Genomic DNA, 20,932 nt, shown 5'->3' with positions numbered 1-20,932 from the left:
AGAGATGTTTAGTATTCAGTTAAGAGGGATGTTGAGTAGCTAAGTTATACACATCCACTAAACTGGACTTCGCAATTTAATGCAGTCACATAGAGATAATACCTTTAAATCTTCTCACTACTTTTTAAGAGTCTGTGATAAAAAGTTTAACAAGTATATGAGAAAACCAAAATATTTTTGTTCCGTTTATGTTCTTAAGGCACTTTATATTTTATCACTATTCCTATCATATACAAGTTGTGTCCCTGAAGCTAATGTCATCAAGCAGATATGATTTTAGCCTTTCTCCACTTCAGTCACATGGCATTAAATAGATCAGATTATCACTAGAAAAAAATATCCATGTATACGTATATATATTTAGATAAAACAAATGTATATTAACGTGTGTCATTGTAAAATAAATTTATCTCGCATTTAAATTGGAAGATTTTAACTTATAAAGCCAGACTTCCAATTTAGCATAACTTCTCTAATATCTATAATATTTCTCAAACTGAATTTCAACCTCTACTCAGAGCTTTATTTTAGTTTAAAAACAAATAACATATATATTCCTTCTGTCATTCATCTTCAGTAAGCTCAAATATAAAAATCTATAATAAACATGTAATATTTAATACAATACACTGATTAAATATACTCATTTTCTTTTTAATAAATTACTAGTGCACAGGAAAAGTTCTAGAATCTACTTATTTGTGGTTTGTTAGTGTTTATTAGACATTTATAGATAATAATAAATAAAGGTGGGTGTATGACGTTAAATGATTCATTAACTATTTCTGCATTTATTTACTCATGTGTACAGGAATAATAATAGCACATTATTTACAAGAGTACCATAAAATAACTGAATTTAATATAAAACATATATAGACAGTATGGAAAATGGAATAAACAGGTCTCATAAAGTTAAAATAAATGAGACAACCATAAAATGTAGTTATTTCACTCAAAAATAAATTCAAAGGAAACAAAAACCCTAAACTTAAAAGGAAGTGAACCTCCATGTTCATTGCAGCATTATTTACAATATCCAAGTCATAAAACAAAATCTGGTATTTACTGGTTTTGGCATATCGAATATACCACAGATAGCTTGCCAGGCTCTGCCATGCGGGCGGGATATTCTCAGGATATTCAAGACGCCGCTCTGTCTAACGTTCATTGATTTAAAGAAGGTCTTTGATTTTGATGAGACTGAAGTGGTCATCGAAACCCTAGCCAAACAGGGGGTTCAAACTCAATATATCAGGATCTTCCATGAGCTGTATTATGTATTTACTACCAGGATCTCACCATTCTACAAAGAAGTGATCTTCCATGTCAAGGGAGGGATTTGGCAGGGTGATACCATTTTACCGATACTCTTCAGTGCCACCCTCGAGAATGTCATGAGATAACTGGAACGGGAAGGAATGGGAGTGAAGATAGACGGTCGGCAACTACAACACTTCTACTTTGCTGATGACTTTGTTCTAATAACACCAAACATTAGCCAAGTGGTACAAATGCTGGCCTACTTCGACCATGAGTGTGGGAATGTCAGACTGCAGCTGAATCTCATGAAGACAATGTTTATGAGAAACTGTCTTGTTCCTGATGCTCCATTCACTCTCAATGCAATGACCATCTCCAAATGCAACAGTTATGTGTTCCTAGGTTGAGAACTCAATATGACGAATAACCTGGCACCTGAGTTTTGTAGGAGGAAGAGAGCAGCTTGGAACGCCTTTAAGAGCATCAAGGAAATAGCTAAGAGGACAAAGAACCTCTGGCTCCAGTCACATCTCTTTGATTCCACTGTTCTTCCTGCATTAACATACACCTTCAGAGAGCTGGGCCCTACGAAAATAGAATGAGAATGCTCTTTGGGTCTTCCAAAGAGGAATCGAAAGAGCTATGCTTTGAGTATCATGCTTCACTCAAGTGAGAGAAGGAATCTGAATTTCCAATCTCTGTTGACAGTCAAGAACCAGGGATGCTGTCTCGTTTGCCAAGGCATCGAAAATCAGATGGGTTGGACACGTAATGAGATTTGGAGATGACCGGTGGACTAGAGCCATTACTGACTGGATTCCACAGGACATCAAAAGATCACATGGCCGCCCACCTACGAGATGGTCAGACTTCTTCATCAAGACCCTAAATGATCGGTTTGAGGCTCTTTGTGTTGCTAGAACAAACAGACGCCATTAGTCTACACTAGCGTGTGACAGGGATGAATGGAGATGTTAATGGTGCCCGCTCAAGCAAATCGGTGAGTAATGGGATGCTAATTGATCAAGTGAAAACAAAATCTACCATTATACCCACACAAAATATTCATATATATTGTGATATATTATTCAGCAGAAATGAGGAAATACTATAATTTTTAAAAAAGTGAATGGACCTTAAGTATTATACTGAGGCTGGGAGAGAACTCAAAGAATCAGAGGACATATCTTGCATGTGTGAGCTTCCAAGCTCAATTTCAGCACTGGAAGCTGTCCGCCCAGCATGGCGGGGTGGACCTGCAGTAGCACCACTAGCAGATCTGGTAGCTTTGGATTACTGAGCCCAGGTATGGGACAATCCAATCAGATTGGCTGAGTGTCACCGGGACTGGCCCTGGGCTCCTGAACACTGCTTGGGAGTCTCTTACCCAGAGAAGTAAAGACATTAACCTAAATTAAGCAAGGAACTCAGAGCGAGCAAATGTTATGATGTTATTGATATTTAGGATCTAAAAAAAAAAAGAATCAAAACAAAAGGCAAGTTAACCAAACTTACAGAAAAGGATCAACTTGTGATTATCATATGTGAAGGGTCAATAAAGGTGGACTTTGAGGAGGAAGCTCAAAATGCAGAAATATTCTATTAATTTGACATATTATCCCAAAGGAGACGTTACTGGGCCCACTTGAGCAAATCAATGAACAACGGGAGAACAGTGACAGTGATTATCCCATTAGACCACCAATGGAATAAAAATCATTTTGTAACTACTTAAGCATTTAAAAATTTTAAATATGAGATGGAACTGATTTTTTCTTGTTTTCTGGATGAGCTTATAAGTTTACATGGAACAATCATATGGAACTATGTATAAACGCTAAGGGCCAGTACAATGTCCTTTCTGTAAAAGGATGTTATTGATATGAGAAGCAGTATCTTCTTTATGAGACTAAACCTTCTTTTTAACATTTTATAAATGTATATATTACAAATAAATAATTGTCTAGTTCTTCATCTTGAAGAACCTGGCAAGCTACCAAGAGTATCCCACCTGCACGGCAGAGCCTGACAAGCTCCTGGCGTATTGTTACTCTTTTTTGGCGTATTCGATATGCCAAAAAAGAGTAACAATAATGGGTCTCTTTCACCTAATCCTGAAAGAGCCTGCAATGTGGCACCGTTGGGAAGGATGAGTAAAGAGATGCTGCTATAATATCAGGGCTAAAGCAACAGGTGTTGGCGTGTATGTGACAAGAAATGGACCCTCTTTCGCTGCTGGTGGGAATGCTGACTGGTTCAGCCCTTTTGGAAAACAGTATGGATAATTCTCAAAAAATTAGACATTGAGCTCCCATTTGACCCAGAAATACCACTCCTGGGAATATATTCCAGAGAGGCAAAAAAGTATAGTCGAAGTGACATCTACACTTGTTTGTTCATTGCAGCACTGTTTACAATAGCCAGAATCTGGAAAAAATCTGAGTGCCTGAGAACACATGATTGGTTAAAGAAACTTTGGTATATCTATACAATGAATTACTATGTAGCTGTTAGAAAAAATGAAATCATGAAATTTACACACAAGTGGTACTACATGGAAAGTATCATGCTAAGCGAAATGAGTCAGAGAGGGACAGACATAGAAAGATTGCATTCATCTGGGGAACATAAAGTAACAAAATAGGACACTTACACACAAGAATAGCCGAGATATGTTCCGGGAGGTTATTTCATGGCTTGGACGCCAGCCGCACATGCTAGGAGAAAAGGCAGCTCAGATAGAGAAGGGAGCACCAAATAAAGGGTGTTGGGAGGTTCCTCCCAGGATGGGAGAAGCATGCTGAAAGTAGACTATAGACTGAGCACGATTTCCACTCAATGCCTCTTTTTCAAACCACAACACCCAAAAGGAGAGAGAACAAAAGGGAATGCACAGAGGCAGGGTGGGATGGGTTGGTGGGGGGAGGGAGTGGGAGGGATATTGGGATCATTGGTGGTGTAGAATTGGCACTGGTGGAGGGATGGGTACTTGATCATTGTATAACTGAAAACCAAGCACAAAAATTTGTAAGTCTACAACTGTACCTTATGGTGTTTCACTAATAAAAATTTAAAAAAAGAAAGAAAATTTCTTTAAGAAAGACATAAAATCCTGGCTAATCATAATTCTTATCATTATTTTTAGGAAATCAAAAATGTATGTATAATTTTGATAAATACACATACATTCACATGCTTCATCATTGATACATATCCATGCTTCATCATCTTAAAAATTCTAAGTATTTTTTATATCAATTCTTATATTTCTGTAGGAAAAAAAATAGATAATAAACTAAGCTTTTTACACTGAAAAAAAAAATCTCAGGGCTAGGACAAATGGAGATGTTAATGGGGCCCACTTGAGCAAATCGATGAACAATGGGATGACAGTGATACAGTGATACAGTGATAAATCTTAAATGCGTCAGGAATGGAAGAGGTTACATTATCATTTTTAAAATAAGAAAAATTGAAAAATAATATTAAAAAATTGATATGTCTGGAGTGACCAAATTTGTCTCTTTTTTCTAGTTTTGTAATGAAATTCCTATATCCTATGAAACCAGTCAGTCACAGGCAAACCCACACCTTTAATCATCAGTTTTGTATTGACAAGTATATTATCCTCATTATACGTGTTTGGGTTTAAAAAATGTTTTTTAGAAAATATGTCAACAAAAGTACAGAGTCAACCATAGGTAATGTAAATCTACTTGGAGTAGAGAAAATAAATTAAAAAGTGGTGAGTATATCAGACAGTTAGGTCAGGAAATGCTAAATAAAAGCAGATCCTGATAAAATCCTGATGAAAAGTGAAATTCAAGAGTAATTAAAAGAAACTAATTGTCTTTCCATTTATGGTAAAACAGTCAGGATCAGAAATAATTTAAAATTATCTACTCAAATAGATCTAGTGCTAAATAACTGGTTATTTTAAGAATAAGTCAACGGCAAATATTACATAACATTTGAATGTGTAATATGCACATAAAATAAAATTCAGTGCCAGAGAGTCTTGATTTTCATTATTTGTGAAATGAGTTTTAGTTCATCTGAGTTAGAAAGCAATGCCATTTTTATATTCATCCCTTTAGTTATAGCTGCAGGTATAGATAACAAGATTTTCAGCAGAAGCATCTTTGAATAAAACAATGAATAATGTGTTTTATGGTTCATTAACCATGCTAATGCACACATACTTGCCAGTCAATTTGAATAACAAATTAAGACTCAGTATGCATTTTTAGCAGGGTTTACGGTTTTAAATTATTTTAAAATAATCTGATTAGTTAATAAAAGTGAGTCCTGATTATGATATCCAGCCTTAATACAAATGCATTCCTTTAATCTTTGAACATTTATATCCCAATTTAGATATTTTTATCTGTTGGTAATTCTATTAATTTTGCTGAATAGCTCAATTCCCCCCAAAGATAAATATCCTAAAATGCCTTTAATAAAGATGAATTATTTTATAACTAACTTAATTATCCCAAAGAGTTGACAACTTATATTTAGTTCTGGACCTTTAAGGAACAAGCCTGAGGTTCAAGGAAATAGCACTATAGATAAGGACCCATGCCTTGCACACATCCAACCCAGATCTGTTCCCTGGTACCACATGGTCAGCAAGCATCAGGAGTAGCCCTGGTGACTTCTGAGCACTGTTATAGGGTCTTGGTGATACCTAGTGATGAATTTTCCAGTTCAGTTGGCTAAAAATTGTTGGAAATGGCCTTTGGAACACTGGGCTCCCTGAGTATCACTTGGGACTCCCTTCCTCTCTATAAAAAACAATGAGAAATCACTAGATCACATCTATTAGAATGGATAAGACTAAAGACTAACTAGGCAGGAAGTGTAGCTCTACATTCCTTGTGACAAGCTTTTTTGCCACATTTTTACTATATAACTAATTGTTCATAAAATAGGATTTTCGAAGTGATAAAATCATACAATATATAAAATCAGAACATTAGTTTAATGGGAAAACTTTTATTTTGCTAAACATTCTTCATTCATTTAGAAAAATATGTTTCCAAATACTATTATACATACTTGTAACAGAGCTCTGCATTGCATTGTAAAAGTCTTCTACATCCTGTGTGACAGGTTAGGGTTTCAGAATTACTTAAGATTACATATAATATGCATAGCTGGCAGCTCATATAATAATATATTTAAATTTTCCATCGTATGCTATTTCAATACAACTTTTAGATCATATAACCAAATACTATGTCAAATCTTAACATTATATCATATTTTCCACCAAAAAATTGCAACAAATATTTCACATTTAAAGAAATACACATTCATCAAGAACCACAAAATATCTTTGGGGTACGGTTATAGGATATTTTTGCCTCTATCTTATAATAGCATTGCCCTCCCGTTGTTCATCGATTTGCTCTAGCAGGCCCAGTAACGTCTCCATTGTGAGACTTATTGTAACTGTGGTTGGCATATCGAATATGGCACGGGTAGCTTGCCAGGCTTTGCCATGCGGGTGAGATACTCTCGGTAGCTTGCCGGGCTCTCCGAGAGGGGCAGAGGAATTGAACTCCGGTTGGCCAGGTCGGCCACGTGCAAGGCAAATGCCCTACCCGCTGTGCTATCTCTCCAGCCTGGGTCCAGGAATCAGATGGAAAATTTAAATCACTAAGATGAAAACAAAACAAAACAAAACTCTCTCTCCCTCTCTCTGATACCTCACTCCCCATAACTTCAGCTTTTGATAGGTTTTCCAGTGAAGAAAGCAGGGCACTTCCTGAAGGGAACAGAACAGCCTCCTGCCTGGGACTGGAGTGCTGGGATAATCACCTCTGTATGGGAGGTGAGTGCTGGGACAGCTTTCTGCCATGGCTTAGTTGGTTAAAGCGCCTGTCTATCTTATAAGATTGTATGATAATTAATCAATGCAAGATTTACAGTGCATTTAAGTTACATACATGAGAGCTCTCTAAAGATATTATACATTGTAAGAACTGTCTATCCTTTTTGTGACAACTTGGCAAACTTTTGGTTTTTATAGATGTAAGAGATGCCCGTGTTCACCAAAGGATTTACAAACTGATATGTTATCATTTTCTAGTAGAGTATGCAGTCTGATTTTTTACTTAATTCACTTACAGTAAGTCTTAGCATCATGTTTTCTATATGAAAATAAGAGTACTTTGTCAGTAGAAACAAAATATGCAGACAAACTGTGAAATCAAACTGTCAGCAAGGTACTTTATATTTTTTCTTTGTTTCTGTACCATACTCAGAGGTGCGTAAAGACTAACTCAGAGCTCAGAAGTGATTACTGGCCGTGCTTGGGGGTAACAGACAGAGCCAGAAATAAAACTGAAGCCTCCCACATGCAAAGCATGATCTTCAGCCTTCTAAGATTTTTTCCTGTCCTATATTTTAAAGCAGAACTGGTTTTATAGGTCAAACATTTGAGGCTAAGCACTTACAATCAACTGACTGAACTCAGATCACACTATGTTTTAGCACAATATTGACAAAATGGATCTTTCAAAACTGTTGACAGGAACAAAAATGTTACAGATAGTATATTCTTGGAGAAAAGCACATTGGACAATTTCATAAAAAGAAAAAAATAAACTTATCATATTTCTCCTACCAGAGAGATAAGAATATATGTCCAAAGATTTCTAAATAAATATTCTTTAAGATGTTATTTGCAATATCTCCAAATTAAAAAACAGTCAAAATATCTATCAGGAGAAGAATAAATACTCAAGGCTATCTTACTATGATATCTTAATGACAAAAAGATTGTGACATGTGCCCCTTTTGAACCTCTTGAATCTCAGAATACTAGTAATGAGGATAGAAAATTATCTAGAGAAAAAACGAAATACTAAACTATATTTTTACATAAAATTTCAGAAAAAAAATTTATTAGTCTACAGTGACAGAAAAAACGTGATGAGTGGCTAAGAGGTTACCTGGGAAGGGCGGGGTGTGCTAAAGAGGATAAAGGGAAAACAGGCAGCGAAGAAATTTAAGGTGATTGTCTGTCCATTTTTTTGCAAATAGAGGTTTTACATATTGGTATTAATTTATTTTATTTTTGGCTTTTTGGGTCACACCCGGTGATGCACAGGGGTTATTCCTGGCTCTGCACTCAGGAATCACTCCTGGCGCTGCTCAGGGGACCTTATGGGATGTTGGGAATTGAATCCAGGTTGGCCGAATGCAAAGCAAATGCCCTAGCCGCTGTGCTATCACTCCAGACCCGGTATTAATATATTTTAAAGTACATCAAAGGTAATGGTTAACTGAATAAAGGTGATGTGGGTAAAAACTCTACAAGAATTTAAGAGACTATAATGAGGTTATTTTTGATAAAGTATAAAAGATTTCCTTTATTCAGTGAGAAATGAACAAAGGTTTGCAATAGAGACAGCTATGTTGTAGGATAAAATTATAATAGAAAAATATAACTGAATGTTAATAACATTTTTAGAAGATTAAAGAGAATAAAAATTGCGATCTGAGGTGACAAAATCATAAAATAAACTCTTTTCCTGTTAGTATTCAACTGTTCCAATTTAGGTGTGAAAAAAAGCAGAATTTAGAATGTATCCTGGGATCAAAATGTTGTGGATCTGTGTAGGAGGAGAATACAAATGTGCCATGTGCCAGTTAAAAAAATGTTCATTTGACTGGAAAGAAAGTCAGAGAGCTGATAATTTTTTAAAAATTTTTATTAGTGAGACACTATGAGGTACAGTTGCATACTTAAAAATTTTTGTGCTTGGGTTTCAATTATACAATGTTTGAGTACCCATTCCTCCACCAGTGCCCATTTTCCACCACCACTGATCCCAGTATCCCTCCCACCCTCCTTCGCCCTCTCCACCCTGCCTCTGTGGCAGGGCGTTCCCTTTTGTTCTCTCTCTCCTTTTGGGTGTTGTGGTTTGCAAAAGAGGTATTGAGTGCAAATCATGTTCAGTCTATAGTCTACTTTCAGCATGCATCTCCCATCCTGGGAGGATCCTCGCAACACCCTTTACTTGGTGCTCCCTTCTCTATCTGAGCTGCCTTTTCTCCTAGCATGTGCGGCTGGCCTCCAAGTCATGGAGTAAATCTCCTGGAACTTATCTCGGCTATTCTTGTGTGTTAGTGTCCTATTTTGTTACTTTTTGTTCCCCAGATGAATGCAATCTTTCTATGTCTGTCCCTCTCTGACTCATTTCGCTTAGCATGATACTTTCCATGTAGTACCACTTGTGTGTAAATTTCATGATTTCATTTTTTCTAACAGCTACATAGTAATTCATTGTGTAGATGTACCAAAGTTTCTTTAACCAGTCATGTGTTCTTAGGCACTCAGGTTTATTCGAGATTCTGGCTATTTTAAAGAGTACTGGAATGAACAAACAAGTATAGATGTCACTTCGACTATATTTTTTTGCCTCTCTGAAATATATTCCCAGGAGTGGTATTGCTGGGTCAAATGGGAACTCAATTTCTAATTTTTTGAGAATTGCCCATACTGTTTACCAAAAGGGCTGAGCCAGTCGGCATTCCCACCAACAGTGGAGGAGGGTTCCTTTCTCACCACATTCTCGCCTACACCAGTTGCTTTTGTTCTTTTGGATGTGGGCGGGAGTTGATAAATTTGAGAGAAAGAAAGAAAGAAAGAGAGAGAGAGAGAGAGAGAGAGAGAGAGAGAAAGAAAGAAAAAGAAAGAAAGAGAAAGAAAGAAAGAAAGAGAAAGAAAGAAAGAAAGAAAGAAAGAAAGAAAGAAAGAAAGAAAGAAAGAAAGAAAGAAAGAGAGAAAGAAAGAAAGAGGGAGGGAGGGAGGGAGGGAGGGAAGGAGGGAGGGGAGAGGGAGGGAGTGAAGAAAGGAAGGAAGGAAGGAAGGAAGGAAGGAAGGAAGGAAGGATGGTGTGTGCACGCATGCATGTGCGCACGCACGTGCGCACACACACACACACACACACACGCACACACAAGGCTTAGTACCAGAGAACCCGATAAAGTCAAAGAGAAGGTGCTCCTGAGACAATAGGGAAAGTGGAAGAACTGTTCTTGCAATAAAACTGTCAAATGTTAAAATTGTGGTTTCTAGATATTGATTAGTCTTGCCTAAAATCTATCTAGTATCTTACTGTCTCATGATGTGTTTGAGGTGAATGGAACAAATTCACACACACTTTAAATAGACCGGGAATTGTGAGAAATATAAGAAACATTATTTCATACCAAAATGCTCAAGTGAAAAATGTGCTTACTGCTATATTTTAAGAGAAAACTAATGATTCTACTCTAAAACAGACTAGAAAATATTTGAAATGTGCCTTTCAATGAGTCAGATATAGACTAGAGGTTATCAAAAAAGAAGGGCAGGTGGAGCTTGGAACAATCAAATACAAGAGGCAAGGAAGAAAGAAGCAACTAAAAATATCAAGGATAGTGAAAATTGACTAATGTCTAAATACAGAGAGGCTAAAGAAAAGTCAAATACTGCGTAGAGATCTTTTAGATTATCTAGTGTGGTCTTTATATGATCAATGAAATTTAGCCAGTTAAATAATAGGTAAAGGTAAAGGTAAAGGCCCTCCCGTTGATCGTCGATTTGCTCGAGCGGGCCCAGTAACGTCTCCACTGGAGACTGTGTTGTTACTGTGTCTGGCATATCGAATACTCTCGGTAGCTTGCCGGGCTCTCCGAGAGGGGCGGAGGAATCGAACTCGGGTCGGCCATGTTGGCCGCTTGTAAGGCGGACACCCTACCCGCTGTGCTATCGCTCCAGCCCAGTTAAATAATAACGAAGTTATTATTATTATTATTATTATTATTATTATTATTTAACCCAGTTAAATAATAACGAAGGGAAAATAATTTTCTGCAAAAATATCCCACGCCTTTTTTTACTGTTGCAAAAATGCAGAGTACATTAAATTTAGCTTGAATCTCTATTTCTAAAATGACTAAAGCTAAAGTCGTTTAAAGTTGAGACTTTGGTTACATTCATTATTTTGACAAAAGATGCACCATTATTTGGAATTTTTTACCAACAATCAAACCTGCTGAAAAGGCATCATGAAATAACTTGTTTTCTATTGCTGGTTATGAAGACCATATGATGTCACAATAGTGGCCACGCAATTTTTGATTTCTGACATTTTACTAATTAAGTCTGGAGGGATTTCTGCCAAAAGCCGCATAGTTCTGAGATTGGTTTGTGTGCCTCTGGGGCCATGGCCATGCCAGAGAGCCGCTCGTTTGGGGCAACTATTGGTCTTGATAGGGCAAGAAGGACGTGCTGTTTCTGCCCCCCATCCCATGAGGCCACAGTTGCCCTATCACTGCTAGCTCATACCTGGCTGTCCAATAAACCCTGAGGCGGTGGCCACTAAGCCCCTGGGGGAAGGTGGAAGAGACAGACACCTTTTTCCTCCTGGAGGGACACAGTGCCATAGCTTAATGCATAGTCCATTCACAGCTCTGCCAAAAGTCTCTGGGTTCCGAATTAGGTCCGTGTGCCTCTGCGGCCATGGCAGTGCCAGAAAGCTGCTCATGGGGGCAACTCATGTTCTTGGCAGGGCAAGAAGGATGTGTCAGTTCTGCCCCCTGTAATTTTAAATTGAATAGCCATTCAAAGAACAAAGAGAACACAAATAGTAACTAAAGTTCATACTGTAGTTGATTTATTTTTTAAGCAATAACATAGGCCCAATATAGGTGAAATAACTACCACAATATGAAGTACTATACTAATCATAAATCATTGATTTTGGAGACTGTACTTTGGTAAGAATAATAAACTACAATAGCGAATGTATTTAAGGAAGTAGAAAAGAATCTTTAACCCCTGTAAAAGCTTAAAGGGGAATACTAATTGTCCAGTGGTTAATCTCTACATAGTAATTCAAGGACAACAAAAATGTTCTTTTTTGTCTTTGTACTATGTAGTCTTAGAAATGGTTGCCATTGTGTTTTATAAATGGGTTTCCCTGGTTTCCAGATGATAAAAGAATAGTTAGTACAAAAGCTGTGTTTTTCTGTTCAGTTTGGACTACAAAATGTACGTTATTTCTGCTCTCATGCCACTAGAAAGACCTTGGAAAGATGTTAAACCTCACCACAAAACAAAAGCAGATAAATAAAGGTAGTGTGAGCAAATAACAAAGACACAATTTTAAAAACACGTATATTTCCTAGACATCACACAATAGCTACTAAAAGATCTAATACTTAAAGTATACTCCATTCTCCTCTCTAAAATACAGGTATCTAGATTTTACAAATATGGTACATTGCTGTCAGGCCTGAGTCAATAGTAGCACATAGAGATAGAATAGGAAGCATTGCTCTCCAGGGCAGTAACAGGAGAAGTAGTGGTAAGGCGAGATCTGGGCCCTTCCTCTTAGTAGAAAGGACTTCATCAGGAGCCCTGCAGTGAGATACACACATCAAAACATGCAATGGAATCAGGGAGCTGGCTCAAGTTTCTGGAATGCATGCCTTGATGTGGGAACCCCAGGTTCTATCTGAATCACCACAGCAAGAGCATTACAAATATGACCCAGAAATAACTTGCATTTGAAGCAGCCCCCAAGCATCACTGGTCATACCCCTCACTAAAACCAAAACAAATAAATGTATGCACATACAACACACAAATGTATATAAGTTTGTTTTCACCAATATATAGTTTGTATAAAAATTATTTATTACGTAATATCAAATTTTGAATGCCATTAGGATTTTGTAATAGCACCAGAATTTCAAGCATAAAAATATTAATGTATTGCTGTTAAGGTATAGAAATATGTATATAGCAACTTTTACCTTCTTGTGATAGCATAATGATAAAAACAATTGCTTTCAAGAAAATTTAGCCTCACAGCAAATGATTCTCACAGATTTAGTTTAAAAATAAACCAAGGTAAATACTGAACCTTACATTTGAGCAGAATAATGAAGTGATGTGGAAGAATATTCTGGTAACTCAAGAAAAAAAGTGAAATGGAAACAGAACCTCAAGAGAGAACTGAATATGAAACTATAATGTCAACAAAAACCAAGCTGGAGCAACCTGCCTTTCTGTCCTCCTGTCAATCCTTCTTCATTTTTCAACTCATTTGTTACTTAAAAAGTTTTTTTTAATCTTATTCTGCCATATAAGTATGTCAGGTGCATAACATTATAATTGAACATTGAACATATATTGTGTTTACAACCAAAGAATGAGTTGATATTTTCTTTCCAGATGCATATGTTTTGCACAGGCTCCTGAAAATATTTGCTTTGCATCCAAATTTATGTGAACTAATACATTAATTCTTCAGGAAAATAAATAGTCTTTCATTATATTATCTGCAAAACGATGAGAGCAAGATGATTGTTTTCCCCATGGGCCAGCCTTGTACTGCTAACCCGATCAGCAATGGCATGGCACTTAAAATCTAGTGGTACTTAAACTTGGCCCTTAGAGTGAAAATTCACACATTCTCTATAGAAACATGGTTGGCAGAGGAGGAATGACGGGCTAAAATGAGCTATAAGGTACATCTTTGAAAGCATTATTTATTTCACTATAAGTATGATTTGAAGTTACCAAATTCTATTTGTTTAGTAAATCATTTCAAAGTGGGAATTTTAATCACAGGATCCTTGGAGGAAGCAAATATGAGACTACATTTTACTTTTGTGTCCTCTGAAGTATTTATTTAGCACAAGAATGCAGTAGTAAGTACACAAACGATAAATTTTTATCATAAATATTTCCACTTGCCTTGTTTAAAGGCGCATGAAGATATATATGGCAAGACCTCAGACTCTATAATTCATCACTGCCCTTAAATAATCGATGAATTTGTATACTTAAAAAGTTTCTCGGTTTTTATTTAATAATACTTTCAGAGTTGTTGGTTGTCTTCTATGAATATAATCTTATGCTTATTTCCTTATAGAATATCTGTGAAGATCATTTACTGTACTTCAAACTTGCAGTGTTTTTTCCTTTCTGAAAGTAACTATAATGATCCGAGTCATACAATATGTACTGGAAAATGACAAATATTTTGGTCAACTGGAATGAATAAAACTCATTTAAAATTTTAAGACTACTTATAGTTCTTGTGTTCAGGAACTTCTATAACAAAGTATATGGAGGTCATGTCTTTATGGGCATTAAAATCTGATTACGTTAATAATATGAGAATCTATGCCGTATGACCTAGAATTTGTATTCCTTGGCATTTGTCCAAGAACACATCATGAGTTCAAAAATGCATATGCATACCTATTTTGATTGCATCACTGTTAAATTTGTAAGATCTAGAAGCAACCCTAATACTCAAAAATGGGCGAATAAGAAAGTTGTAGTATATATTCACAGTGAAATACCACTCATCTATGAGATGAAATTATGCATTTTAGTATAACATGGATGGAAATTGAAGGGTCATATTGACTGGAATAATTCAGAAAGAGAAAGAAAACTGCAAGGTAATCTCTGTGGAATATAGAAACAGTAGGAGAATTACAGTGGAAAAGAGTATAAACCATTGGACTTTTTCAATAGAACCGAGTTTACCAAACAGGAGTGAGAGAAGGGGTTCAGGGGCCAGTGGTGTGTTCAAGGAAAGGACAGGCAAGAAGGAACCTAGGGTCAGTGCTGTAGAGATCTGGGCATTTTTAGTAGTGGTTAAGTGTAATGTAGTAATATTGCTTAATGCAAATACTCATATTATTGCAAGCCATGTTACCACAATAAAAATTAAATTGATAAATTAATATAACAAAAAAGGTACAAAACAGCAAATTATAATGTGCAAAATGTCACTAAGAATTATTCACTGCTAAGGCACTGCTACAATCAGTGAGTTGGTGGGATAAATCTGAAAGACAAAATTGTCATTATGGTTGTCTTATTCACATTCTTCATAAACTGGTTAAGACTTGTGCTGGAGTACTTTTGGAATTGGACCAACAAAAGGGAGCATTTAGGGAGTGAAAAAATAATTTTAAGCATTCGTGGAAATGAGTGCAACACTTTTCCTAAGAAATTAATAAACCAATTTGGATTCAGATATGGAAGTTTAAGTTGGCCCTATTAAAGGAATCAAGATTTTATCATTTTATATAGTAGATAAAAATAAGACTGTTAAAAAATTCTTTCATTGTGACCCTACCACTGAACTTTCCATCTAAATCATTAATTATAGAAATAATAAACATAACTTGATGCATATAAAATTATCCTTGTTATTAATAATTAAACATTATCTAGTACTTGTATGTTACAAGCAAAGTAATTACAAAGAATTACTGTTGTTGTAATTCTTGGAATATATTCGTAATTCCCAAAGTATTCAAGAACACTGTACAGCGATTTGCCCACAGTCAGACAGTCTGTGTTTTGTGGGAGATATGCCATTTTCCATTCTCATCATTATCCAAAGCCTCTTTTTCCCCATTTATTTTTTAGCTCTCATAAACTCAGAAAAAATGTTTAATTGAACAGGTATTTAGGCAATAAAATAAGCTATTTCACTTTTGGAATAATATAACAAATAAAGTCTTATATATATCTTATTTATTTATATTATGTTATATTTATAGAATTTGTGGAGCCACACGCAGAAATGCTCAGGTTTCAGGCTCAACTTTGTGCTCGGGGACTATTTTCCAGCTGTGATGGGAATTAAAAACTGTTTCCCTGAATAAAAAAACTGTACTCAGCCCACTGAAATACCACTCTAGTTTTATGTATTATTTCTATAATTGATGATAGGCATGACAATTTACTAACATAAATGCAATATTTTAATACTCCAGAGGTTTATTCCAAATTTAACTAGTTCAAAGATATATTATTTTCCAAGAGATAAAGTGAATTTAAGCGTTATTGTTTCGCTGTCATATATAAATCGGAAAAAAAAATGAGAAGTTTTAAGGATGACTGTGATAAATGGGATAAATTAAACTAGGTCATATCAGCAATTTTTAATATAACTGAATCCATTTGCAATGTACTTTTATCTATACAATACCATGATTTAGGTATTTATAGTATATTTGTAAACCTAATGGACAATCCTTGTAGAATTATACTTATATAGGGGCAGAGTCTCAGTTTTATCTGCTTCTATTAGCAGGACTAAAAACCTGAAATTATGTATCTGAAAACAGATTGATATAGAAGAAGTTCATTAGATAGGCACTAAATGTGCACTGGTAAAAATTCAGTTAGGGAAATTCTGAGAGTACCTAGCAAATAACAGTGAAAAAACAAATTCTTAGAAAGCATTTAGAAAATAGTTGCAGTTTATGACTTCTGTTGCTTTAACTTGACTTTATTACTAATTTCTTTGGGGGAGCACAATTGGCAGTATTAAGGGATTATTCTTGGCTCGTATTATGTGATCACTTCTACTGGTGCTCAGGGAACCATAGACAGTGTAAAGGATTGAAGCCTGGTCCACCATTTGCAAGAAAAACACTATCTCACCAGTCCTGGCTTAGCTCTTTACTCTTTATGAAAGCAAAAAACTTTAAGAAAAAAAAATCTTGATCACTTGATCATTTGACTTCCTGTTAATCATCGATTTGCTCGAGCGGGTGCCAGTAACGTCTCCATTCATCCCTATTGTGTGCTAGTGTAGCCCAATGGCGTCTGTTCGCTCTAGGAACACGAAGAGCCTCAAACCGATCGTTCATGATCTTGATGAAGAAGTCTGACCATCTGGTAGGTGGGCGGCCACGCGGTCTTTCGACATCCTGTGGAATCCAGTCGGTAGCAGCTCTAGTCCAGCGGTCGTCTTTAAATCTCATTACGTGACCAGCCCATCTGATTTTTGACACCTTGGAAAATGAATACTTTCCCCGGCTTCTGCCGCATCTACCAGCATTTCTGCTCTTCTCTCTTTGAAGTCTTCCTTGATCGCATATCTGCACTGCTTTGCGAGCTCGGATGTTCACTTGTGGTTGCCTGAGGCATGCGCCAAATCACGTTGGCGAGTAAGCTCAAGAGTTTTCGAAGACAGGCGTTTTTCTGTGGCTGTCTTTCTCTTGGTGTTCCTCACACAATCATGGAGGTGCTGAACCAGTCGATTGTATTCCTCATCTATGTTGTCAACAATGGCATCTTGCCTTGTTGCCGCAATAGTGCCAAAGAGCTCCCAGTTGGTGGTCATTCTGGGAGTTCTCTTTTTAAACTTTGTAGCCCTTTCTCCTCTCTCTGTGAAGTAGAATTTTGCACGAAGGAGATGGTGGTCTGATCCCGTTTGGAATTTTGGGACAACAACGACATCGGTCAGGCAAAACCATCTATTGAATATGATGTGGTCTATTTTGTTGTGGAATTGTCCACCGGGAGACTCCCATGTCCAACATTTAGATTCTGCCTTCTGGAACTGTGAGTTACCATGGATGGTCTTGGTTGACATGATGAACTCAGACAGTCTCTCACCCTGTTCGTTCCATTCTAGCCATGGGTCCTGATGTGATGTTCTTCGGCTGATGTTCTCGGTCCTATCTTGGCATTAAAATCACCGACAATGATCTTGTGGAAGGTGTGGTCTTCTTTATAGAACTTCTCCAGCTCCATGTAGAACTTCTCAATTTCTCCTTCATCATAATTAGATATTGGTGCATAGACAACGAAGATAGAAACTGCCGGCAGTAAGCCACATCTATTCAAATGTTAACGTCCGATTTGGGTTGTTAGGCATTCAAATGAATAAATGCTCATGGCCAAGTTTGTGTTGACATGGACACTGACGCCTCTGACACCTCTTTTATAGCATGTTCCGAGGAGCAATTCTTCTCCAGTGTCGAAAACGGCATGATGAGATTGGTGCCTTCTTGTCTCGGTCAGACCAATGATGTACTTGATTTTTTGTGCTTGTACCATCAGGTACTTGATGGATGCATCTGATGCTAGTGTACGTGCATTGAGAGTACAGACAATCATTTTTGTGTTCCTTCATTGTGGCAGCCTTGTTTGGCCTTGAGATTTTATCACCCTCTCCTTTCTCATCCTTCTCAATGCTGCCATATTGTTGAAGCCTTCAGGTTCAGGGGAATGAGATCCATTGTAATTGGCATATTGAATACACAATGGATAACTTGCGAGGCTCTGCCTGCGGGCGGAATACTCTCGGTAGCTTGCCAGGCTCTCCAAGAGGGATAGAAGTTTTGGGGGCGGCCTCTAATCGCCCTTGTAGGTGTTCCCATTGTTCAAACCATCTTTGAACCCTATCATATATGGTGTGGCAATCCTGGAAGATGGGTCTTAAGTGTCTTATGATGTGTCACGCAGCCACTTTGTGGCGGTGTGGTCCAGAAAGCATCTTGTAGATGATCAGTTGAGCCTTAAGTTCAAGGTCTCAGAGTTCCACTTATCTTATTCTGTGGGGCTTCAGTCGTGTGTGAGTCTCGGCCCGAGTGGCCAGAAAGCTTCCTGGAATGGAGGTAGTAAAGGTGTTACACTAAGCAAAATAAGGAAAAAAACAAATACCAGAAAAATAAATAGCAGATGATATAAGAAGAAACAAAGCAAGGAAATAAACAACGCCCAGTGAAAACAAAACCTTTTCTCTCCGGCTAAATTGAGCTTACCAAAATTGGTGTCAGGGTAGTATCTTGAACAGGAAGAATCCTATAAACACTGGTAGAAGGTGGTTGGTGTGGTGTGCAACACTTTATCCCTAAAATGTAAACATTTATACTCCTGTAAACCATTGTTACCTCAATTAAAAACAGCCTTTGGGGTGGTAATTTTTCTTAGACTAAAGGCCTAAATTTCAGAAGCAGAGGACAGAGAGGAGCAGCTCCAAGGATATATAAAATTGTTAATGTGATGGGAGCTAGATAGATATTATAGTGGATTGGGTTCTTGACATGCACACAGCATCTTGGTTCAATCCCCAGCATCCTATATTGTCCGCTGAGGCTGCCAGGAATGATTCCTGAGAACAAAGCCAGCAGTAATCCTTGAGCAGTGCTGGCTATGGTCATCCCCAAAAGTTAATATGATTCTATTTGGACTGTGAGCTCTGGGGAGCACTACTGACATTTCTGCACTATGTTTCATGGAGTTGGAGAGATAGTATAGTGGGGAAGGTGCTTGCCTTGAACATAACCAACCGGGGATTGACCCAACCATCATTCCATATGGTCCTGATTACAGAGCCTAAGCCTTCAGCTTGTGACCCCAAAACAAAACCAAAACAGAATTCTGATTTGTAGTTCATCCAAAAAGACAAAGTTCACTGCCGGTGGGAATGACGACTGGTTCAGCCCTTTTGTAAAAAATATGGACGATTCTCAAAAAATTAGAAATTGAGCTCCCCTTTGACTCAGCAATAATGCTTCCGGCAATATATTCAGTATATGCAAAAAAGTATAGTGAAAATGACATCTGCACTCGTATGTTCATTGCAGCACTGCTTACAATCGCCAGAATCTGGAAAAAAACCCCAGTGCCTGAGAACAGATGACTGCCTAAAGAATCTTGGTACATCTACACAATGGAATACTATGCAGCTGTTAGAAAAGATGAAACTATGAAATTCACATGTAAGTGGATCAACATGGAAAGTACCATGTTAAGTGAAGAGTCAGAAAGAGAGGGACAGACATAGAAAGATTACACTCATTTGTGGAGTAAAAAGTAACAGAATGGGAGACTAACACCAAGAATAGTAGAGATAAGTACCAGAAAGATTACTTCACAGCTTAGAAGGGTCTCACATGCTGCGGGGGAAAGGCAGTTCAGAGAGAGAAAGGATCATCAAGTAATGGGTGCTAGGAGGATCTTCTTTGGATGGGAGATACACGCTAAAAGAAGACTATAGACCGAACATGATGACCACTTAATACCTCTATTTCAAACCACAACACCTAAAAGAAGAGAGAGCCCAAAAGGGAATGCCCTGCCACAGAGGCGGGGTGGGGTGGGGAGGACAGGGTTGGGGTGGTGGGAGGGATGCTGGGACCATTGGTGATGGAAAATGGGCACTGGTGTAGGGATGGGTACTGGACCATTGTATGACTGAAATGCAAGCATGAAAGTTTGTAAGTCTATAAGTGTACCTCACGGTGATTCACTAATGAAAAGTAGAGGAATTCATGTTCCTGCTTCTTTTAAACATTCTGTTTATCCCTTACAATATTTTTAAATTAGAATATTTTGTCTTGCATATCATTTTTAAGTGTAAGAGTAATAACCAATTTTTATCACATTTATATGCTAGGTACTATATTAAGTTCTATAAACATATTATAAAAATCATAATCACATTTTTATTTACAAATAAGGATAAGCACCAAGCTGAGCTGCCAAATTTTCAACTATGTTACTGAAAGCAAATACTTCATAGCTTTATAGTCATATTTTATCACCACACATTATATCAAGTACCAAATTAATTAGTTAACATGTTCCATAAAAATTCTTAGATATTATAATTATTTTTGAATTTTTCATTCTAAATATAAATATTATATTAATAATATAATTTTCATTTTAATAAAAATGATATGTAACAATTTTTAATAATAATAATAAAAATGCTTCATAAAAATGTTCAGAGACATAGACTTCTAAAAAGAATTAAAAAAAAACTCAGAACATTGTCCTACCTCTTTTTCCTTTGTTTCTATTATTTAATTTCTCTGTTTGATAGTT

The sequence above is a fragment of the Sorex fumeus genome, unplaced genomic scaffold (genome assembly GCF_029834395.1).
Source record: "Sorex fumeus unplaced genomic scaffold, SorFum_2.1 ptg000024l, whole genome shotgun sequence".
NCBI lineage: Eukaryota > Metazoa > Chordata > Mammalia > Eulipotyphla > Soricidae > Sorex > Sorex fumeus.
The sequence above is the reverse complement of the archived record's forward strand: the minus strand, read 5'-3'. Positions refer to the sequence as shown.